General features: G+C 35.5%; 1 long non-coding RNA gene across 1 annotated transcript; it reads left to right on the top strand.

Moving 5' to 3' along the window:
- Window positions 1-2197: 2197 nt before the first annotated feature.
- On the top strand, window positions 2198-4294 carry LOC121049784. Its single transcript, XR_005801332.1, has 5 exons — window positions 2198-2282; window positions 3082-3394; window positions 3587-3710; window positions 3930-4041; window positions 4167-4294. It is a non-coding gene; the product is annotated as an uncharacterized LOC121049784 (long non-coding RNA).
- Window positions 4295-9207: the final 4913 nt, after the last annotated feature.

The raw sequence follows: 9207 nt of genomic DNA, 5'->3' as shown, positions 1-9207 counted from the left end.
GGAATTTTCCCTCCTTGCTCCCTTAACTCAAATTTAACATGTACATGATCAGACAACTTAATTTCATACATGCGTTGTGTGAAAAAGTTTAAAAAAAAAAAAAAAGAAGCCCGCCTTTAGTTAGGGCCTTAGTGACTTTGTCTCCCCACTCGGCTTGCACAAAGTAACTCTGCCTTCAGGCCCCTCTTCTTGTTTGTGTCTATCTCTTAGAAGCCAACCATTTCCTCTCTCATCTCTCCTCACCTGCAAACCAAAAAGGAAGAAACCCAAAGTTTTGATTCTAAGCAACATCACCACGAAGGTAACTCCCTATTCTCCTTCTCTAGATTTGGTCTCTTCGCCCCATTATACTATGTTTTAATTTCCTGATTAGGCTAAAACGCCTGAAACTCGATCTGACCTAAAAGTTTTCGACTAAAGCTCGCCTCTCTCTCTCTCTCCTGCAGCCCCGCTCTCCTCTCTCTCTCTCTCTCTGTGTCTCTCTCCGGAACGGCCGCACGACGCCTTTTCTTTCTTCGACGGTGACGCCGTGATGGACTGACGGTGCGTGGTGAGTCTGGGTTTTTGTTTCTCTTAATTTCTGCTTCTGGTCTTCACTCTTCAATCGATTTATGGCTTCCTCTTAATTTCTTCTTCTGGGTATTCAATTTTCAGTCTTCAAGTCTGGGTTTGGCTCGAACTCTACTAGGTGAAGCAGCTTCGATTTCAGTTTTCGACTCAATTTCAGAAACTTCAAGCTTGGTAAGTTGCTGCCATCTTTCTTGCTTCGATTTCTGGGTTCGAATTGCATCTGTCACTTTTTGCCTTTCTGTTTTGACTTTTGACTTGAAAATTTGAAATTTAGTTGCATTTGTTGGTTTCAGCTTTGCTGTTCATATGTTTCTGAACAAAATTAGATTTGTTTAATGGTTTTCGCCTCATAATAATTGGGTCCAAGCTCTGAATTTTTGTTTAATATTGTAAATGCACTACTAGATATCGAGATTTATATAAGTTCTACCTGCAGGTGGTGTGGTTGAAGGTTGAATTATGCAAGTTGCTGGTGGATAAAAGATCTGCTGAACTCAAGTTAATAGTTTCTCTCATGTTATAGTTTTTTAATACATGTTCCTTTTTTGTAGTGGTCCTTATTGGCTTATTCTAAATAGCTTTTCATTTTTCAGTATTCTTTTATTAAATTATTTTTGTTGTGGTGATCTTACTCCAGAAAATAACAATTAACAATTTTGTTTCTTGTTATTGTTGCCAGGCCAAATGACTTCCATGATATTCCCAAATACTTTCTTGAGGTAATGCAACGAGGTAGGATATGTAATAAGTTGTTCGTCATGTGCCATAGTTGGCTGGTTTGTATGATTTGCACAGTGTATATGAAATATTGAAATGTCTCATGTTATACAACTTATATTCATCAAAAACTCAAGAAGTATGATACAAGTGAACTAGAGTCTATATCAGAGAAACAAAGAGATATTCAGGAACATACCATTTGTACTTGTATATCACCTGTTTGAACAGTTTGCCGTAAAATACTTGGACATTCTTCTGTTATTAGAAATACCGTAGCATTTCATTACCCATGCTCAGTTCTCAACTGATATGGACCTAACACAAGTCCACAACCCTAAAAGGCTAAAAATATGGATTAAGTGCGCTGAAGAATCATTTCAAAAATGTGTCTTACTCATCTATCTGACAGTTCAACTTGTGAGATATACATTGCTATCATCATATCTATGAAATTTTAAATTATGCATGTGAAGCTGTCAAGGACCTTCTAGATATAATAGTTGTTTTTATAACTTGCAGGCAATTCCACATGTTGTAGCTATGGTTAGAGCTGCTGACAAGAAAAGCCCAAGAGAGGCTGTTGAGTTTGTCCTACAACTGTTGAAGGTAATTACGTTTTGGGTAGTTATCATACCTGCATGAGCAGAGATATATATGGTTACCAAAAACAGAACTTTCACTTGGCCTATATGGTCATACAAGCCTATAATTGGTCTCAGAAAAGTTCTTTCCAAACTTAATAAGCAAGTAAAATTTTGTGAACTTATTCCTTGTCTGTACTATGCACGACCTTTCTTTGACAGTAAAACACTCACTTTTCTATATATTATTTAATTTCCTCCGCCATTAATTTCTAAAGGTTTAGTCTGTTTCTAACTCTGTTTTTTGTTTTGTACGAACATTACAATGACAACAATGGGAACTCTTATTCTGATGTGTTCTGGTTTTCTTCATTAATTCAGTCTGTCGGAGAACTTGAATTTGGGCAACAGGTTTGTTTTATACAAAATATCATTGATTCAATTGTGCCTGCCATACCTTGTCTTGCAGTTCTGTATGAACATTATGTTGCTCTACACACGCACACACACATGTGCGCGCGCGCGCGTTTTTCTGTAATTTATATTAAATTCATTTAAATGAACACTGGATGTGCATGTGTGTGTGTGTGTTTCTGTAATTTATATTAAATTTATTTAAATGAACACTGATTTCATACCCTGGATAACAGTTGATATTACTTTCAATCCAGTGTCTACGTACTTCGTCAACATGAAAACTAAAAGGCCCATTTTGCTTATATGCTATATTTGTTTGACCGCTTACAGTGTTCTGGCTGTTTCTTCACTCCATGCAAGGTAAGAGGTGGATCTGATTGTGAGGATGAAGTTCAGAGCCAGATTCTCGTGAACACTAGCAAACGAGTATCGATTAAAAAAAAGAAAGAATAGCAAGTTAGTAACTCAGTAAATAGGTGCTTAATGATTTTTATGCTCGACTGATTCATAGAATTAATGTTTGCTTGCGGTTCTTATTTTCATTATTCCTGGTTGATTTTATAAATGGTAGGAATATATGACGTTGCTTAAAGGAAATTGGGATTATGAAGGATTGACACTGGCTGTCAATACCAATTCATATTTTCAATATGTAGTGCTAATCATAATGAATATGATTATAATAGAGTTTTGGGTGAATTGATTGTATTGGATACTTACTTATTTTCTGTACTCTCTACTTGTGTATTTTCAAGTTTGGTAATTGAATGGATAGAGTATTGTTCTGCTGCAGTTTCTAGGTATATATTGAGTCATTGATTACCAGATTTTCACCATGGGGGGAGCTCGTTCTAGGAAGAGAAACCATCAAGATGATGAAGATAGTTTTCGCAGAGGGATTTCCAGAAGGATACATTGAATGAGGAGGGAAAAGGGAGGGGGTTTCTCGGGTACATTGATCTATAAATCTGGAAGAAGAAGAGGTGGAGAAGAAGACCCAGCAGCAACAATAACCACAACAACAAGGAGGTTACTAGGAACAGCAGCAGAAGAAGATCATCGTCCAAATCCTCTGCTCCTCTGCTCGAGTTGGTCTATTTGTCGAGGTCTCTTCCTTATTCCTATAATTCATCATTAATTTCTGCTACGTCTCTATTTAGTTTCCTAGGATAAATAAACAACTTAAAAAATGTTTATAGAACTGGGTAAACATTGATTTCAATTTGAGGTTTTAGATTGAGATAAAGTTTTGATTTTTTGTTGTTGTTCTGAAGCTGATTTTGGTTTTTGAGTTGCAGGGAGGAATCCAAGTTCTAATAATAACCAATCTTGGTCGAAATCTACAAGGGATTCTAAAAGTGGGTCTTGAAGAAAATCGATGTCAATGCTATAGGATATCGTTACTGTTTTGTTGAACTTCAGGTGTGTTTTGTTGGGTCAAGGATTATTCTTTTATCATGAGCTGAAATTGCAGTTCATTTTCTAATGTATACCTTGTAATGTTTGAATGCATTACATAGATCATCTGTATGCATTAATAAGATTGATTATCTATTCACCAGGTATTTACATAGATCATCTAACTGGCCACCTCTAATTCTTTATCTAACTTTTTTTTAATTTTTTTCTTTGCAAGAACAGAAGTTGGAGAAACTTCAGGAAGAGGATCTTGTTGAAAGGCCGTTCAAGAAGAAACAGATCAGGATCAGGTTTCCTGAATGGGGAAGAAGTGGGAGATTTGCTCCATTTGGAGGTACGGTGGGTTTACATATTTTGTTCACAAGTAAAAGTGCTACAAGCCATTTTTTTTCACCTTAAAAAGATCTATTCATCTGCAAATTGTGTGTATTAATTGCAACCATATCTGTGGTCTACCAGGTGTTGTTTAGCAGAGCAAATCTCACAATTGAAAGAGGAGAGAAACTGGCCATTATTGGCCCAAATGGATGTGGCAAGAGTACTTTGCTGAAACTAATAATGGGTTTACAAAAGCCAATAGCAGGTGAAGTTCTGCTGGTGAAGTTCTGCTTGGGAAGCATAATGTCCTAACAAACTTTTTTGAGCAAAATCAGGTGTGTACTGCCATTACTATTTGCTACTTTGAAATAACTAATAGCATGGGGTTTCTTCTTAGTAAAAGAGGAACCGGATCTGTAAATTTCCTTGTCAGAATATATTGTTGGTTGACTTAGCTTTTATGGGATACACGTAACATGCTTTGTTCAGAATTTTATGTTCAAAACTACTAATGTTGACTCCGTATCTAGTTCAGTGATTTTAATTTATATAGGGATCTTTTGTGTTAACTGTAAGTTTTTGAGTCCTAAGCATGTTAATTTTATTTAACCATTGATATGATTCTCAGTGGTATGCCTTCGCTTCTCATGTTTAGGTACAAAAATCTGGCAGTTAGTTAGTTTGGTATGAAAATCTGGCAGGTACAAAAATCTGGCAGAGAAAATATAGTCACTTAACTCAATTTCTCATAACTTTGTTATTATGTTCATGCCTCATTCATCAAAATGATTAAGTAAACCCTTTGATATATTAAATCAGTTTCAGTGGGAGAGGAGAGGCAGCAGCCAACCCAAGCAGATATTGATCAAGTGTGAAATGAGTGGGGGAAGTTTGTTGTCAACACATATGTGCATGAGCCTTGAAGTAGCGCGCTTGTTGCTGGTACAATTTTGATATGGAAAGCATCTTTTTTGTGCTTCTCTGCTGGTACATTATCATGCACCATGTGGCATGTTTTGGAACAATACATATATATGCATCAGCTTTTTGATGTCCCAAGTAGATGGGCATGCACTAGAATGCTTTTCTTATTTGAAATGTTGGCTTCAATGATTAGTGGTTTGCAAAGTTTATATTTGATGGTTGGCAATGTTTATATTTGATGAACTACTGTTCATTTGGTAAATGGACCAAATGAATGTACAATTTAATTCAGGAATGGGATGTTCAAATAATCAGACAACAGAATAGAGATATAATGACAACTGCCCGTTGTCTGAATGGCCAAAATTGGGACAAACACACTGCAATCGTTCATATCACACATCAGTTTTTAACAAATCAGTCTCTTCTAATTTATACTCACACAACAGAAGCAATTGAACTCTGTTGTCCAAAAACTAAATCAGACAACAGTTGCAATTGAAATCCGTTGTCCCACATGTTGATCATACAACAGATATAGTCTAAGCACTGAAGTTTGAGGATCAATCAGACAACACAAAAAATAAAAGTATGTTGTCTGATATGCTTAACATACAACAGCTTGAAACCAAGCACTGTTGTCTGAAGGCAGCGCTTCAACTGCTGCAGAACTGCGCATGGCATCTGCCGAGCCATCTGTCGAGCCATCACACAACAGTTATAACACATACCCGTTGCCTGTTTGTTTATCAGACAACTGTGTTCCACCGTTGTCTGAATTTTCAACAGACAACGGCTCGCTCTACAACGGTGGCACTCCAAATTAGACAACAGTTTCTGTCTGTCGTCTGATAAGGATTTTGGCATAGTGTATTAACTATCAAAATGTCGGAATCTAGGATTTCCAGTTACCTGAGGAACGGAAGGTTCGTGAATCTCGGACAACGTAAAAGGTTAAAGCATTGGAATCTAGGTAGGGGACTTGGGACTCATTCGGTTAGTTGTTTTCCGTTTTGAATTAAATGTTTATGCATATTTGAGTTGTACGGTTTGGTTATTTATGGCTTGAGAGTGAGTGGAACATAGCGATTCCTTGGGCTTCAATCCCTTAAACCTCTGGAGGGGACGTATGGACGGAATGGTGTCTGACATCCTCTGAGGTGTGACATTATATCTAGGTGATATGGCATAAGTGGATACTCTCACTACGCTTACCTGGTGATGATTTTATTTGAGGTAAGGCCGTGTAGTTGGTCCATGGGACTGGCCATCAGGTATTATGCATTTCTTTGAGTTTCATGCATTGGATTTTGAGTCCGAAAGATATTTAAAGTTTGTAGTTCTTTAAAGAAATGATTTCACTTTCTTATACTAGGATCCCAAATTATTATCTTATGTGTCGGTTTTCAAACTTAGTCGGGTGAAGCCCCTATTGAGTAGGGAGGATGAAAACTCACCCCTACAACAGTGTGGTTGCAAGTATCGTGCACTGGAAATGGGATTAGAGCGAACGGAGCTGGGTGTGTAGATTTCAATAGAAGTCAGGTTCTGGGTTCCAATCTTATTCCTGTTCCTTAAAATTATATTTTCGGAACTTGTCACAATTTGTTTGTTATAAGCTAAGTCCTTTATCCCTCGGTTATTTGCAACGTTAAGTCCTGGTAGAACATTTGAATTTAAAGATTAGAAAGGTTTTCACCTCAAAAGAATTTAAAAGCTTCCGTTGCGAATTTTTGTCAAAATTTATTTCGAACAAATGCCTAGCGAATTTCTAGAATGTAAATCAAAATTTTTGGTTTATGTTTTAGAGACTCGCGGCAATGTAACGTACTCAAGCTGGTGAGGTGCAATTTGGAGCGTTACATAGCTAAGCTAGCTCGCAGCCTCTAAATCCATAAATTAGCAATGTAACCAAATTTTTCAAAACTTGGGTTCACAAACATTTTGATTAGGTGAAAGAATTAGAGTTGTAAAAGAGTACTGGGCGGTACATAATATAGGCCTAGAGGACTCTTATATATAGATACCAAAAAGAGTAAAAGTTCAAGTTCATTACAACAAATCCATGATTTACCAATCAGGCAAACTCCTGATAACTACCAATATTTTGAATGGATTTAATAACAGAATCAAAGACAATTTTACTTACCTTGCAATTGGTATGAAAATAAGGAAAAGATTAACACAAGGTGATTATGCATATCCAATGTAAAAAAAAATCTATTTATGCATACACTAACTCCAAATCTTGGTTCCTATTGATTAATGTTCAGAGATTATGCATACACATGCATCATCAATGTAATCAAATTCATAACCAGCTAGCTCGCAACCGGTAATCCATAAATCATCAGTGTAACCAAATTTTTCAAAACTGGAGTTCACAGCCATTTTGATTAGGTGAAAGTTTTAGGTGGCGTTCGGTAACGTTTTCAAGTCATCTTTTTCATTTTATAAAATGAAAATGGCTTGAAAATGCGTTCATTGGTCTGTTTTCAAAAATGCAGAAAATAATTTTTGAAAATAATTTTTTATTTTACTCGTAAAACAAGAAAATGACAAATAGACGTTTTCACCTTTTCATTCTCATATTTTAGAAAACACAGAGATATATTTTCCAAAACAAAGAAAAAAAAGAACGTGCTCTCTTCTTCCATATTCTCAGGTCTCTCTCTCATCTCTAGTCCCCATCTTCTCTCGTTTTTGAAAATGTTTTCGGAATAAGCTACCGGACACATTTTCGTATCTCAAAAATCCAATCTTGTTTTCTCTTTTTTATTTTCAAAATTGGTTTTTGAAAAATCATTTTTAAAAACGTTACCAGACAAGCCCTTAGAGTTGCAAAAGAGTATTGGGCGGTATGTAATATAGGCCTAGAGGACTCTTATATATAATTATACCAAAAAGGGTAAAAGTGCTAGTTCATTACAATAAATCCATGATTTACTAATCAGGCAAACCCTCAGAACTACCAATAATTTGAAGGGATTTTTAATAAGAGAATCGAAGACAATTTTACTTACCTTGTAATAGGTATGAAAATAAGGAAAAGATTAACATAAGGGATTATGCATATCCATTAAAAAAAAAAATCCATTTATGCATACACTAACTCCAATCTTGGTTCCTATTAATTAATGTTCGTAGATTATCCATACACATCATCAATGTAAGCAAATTCCTAAACTGCTAGCTCACGGCCGGTTATCCATAAATCCATTTGCATTCTTCAAACTTTCATTCAATATATATACACCCACTTCTTTTCTGTAAGAATAATTCTGGAAAGGGAAGTTCTATTCATACCTCCTAAAATGATATTTAGACCTCCAACAATTTTTGGAAGTTTTTAAATCCAATTTTGCCCTTTTAAAAAATGAACAAAATGAAAGATAAAAAAAAATTAAATAAAATATGCACCTTCTCTTCTCCCCCCTTCTCCCTCCCTCATTCTCTTATAGCCATACATGAGGACTATTGGGGAACTTTGATGAAGGTAGAATGTTAAAGATTGCAAAATGGAATAAAGGACAAAAAAATATAGAGAAGAACAATCGAGAAAATAATGATAAAAAAGCAATTTATATTTCCTATTCTTTTTGTTTCTTTCTAGTTTGGCTTAATTGCTTCACTTCATGGAGTTGATTGTTAATTGTTATCTTGGTCTCTTTTTATGATTTTTTTTTTTTTTTGCTAGAGTAGACTATTTTGCTAGCCTGATTTGGGTTTAGGGAAATTGATTTTGATAATAGTTCTCTTATGGTATTGTAAATTGCACGATTTATTAAGAAATAAAAGGAGGTTCATAAGAGTATCCAAGCTTACAAGGTGAATGGTGTTAAGTCATGGCTATGAACTGAGTTTTAAGTGATGAAAAAAAGATTTGTATTGGAAAAAATTATGTGGATACAAAAAAATGGCAAGATTGGAAGTTTTGTGTAAATTTTAGAATGGGAGGCCCAAATACCAATTTAAGAGGTATGAATAGAACCTCCCTTCTGGAAAACTGGAAAGCATGAGGAATGTCGAAGTAAATAGACACCAGCAGACCAGCCGGGATTTTTCCAAATATAAGAGGTGATCCCATACAAAAGATATGCTTGGGTCAGGATCAAGGGACACATGAATTTACACAAATTTTGACACTTCTTATAGACCATTGGATTTTAAATCTTTTAATGGCTAAGATTAATTGTGTGAATGATGTCAACATATAGGAAAATGACAGGGCATATGATGTGGCATCAATTTAATTTTA

This window comes from Rosa chinensis, chromosome 6 (assembly GCF_002994745.2).
Source record: "Rosa chinensis cultivar Old Blush chromosome 6, RchiOBHm-V2, whole genome shotgun sequence".
NCBI classification, from domain to species: domain Eukaryota; kingdom Viridiplantae; phylum Streptophyta; class Magnoliopsida; order Rosales; family Rosaceae; genus Rosa; species Rosa chinensis.
This window is presented reverse-complemented; position numbering and strand designations above follow the sequence as displayed.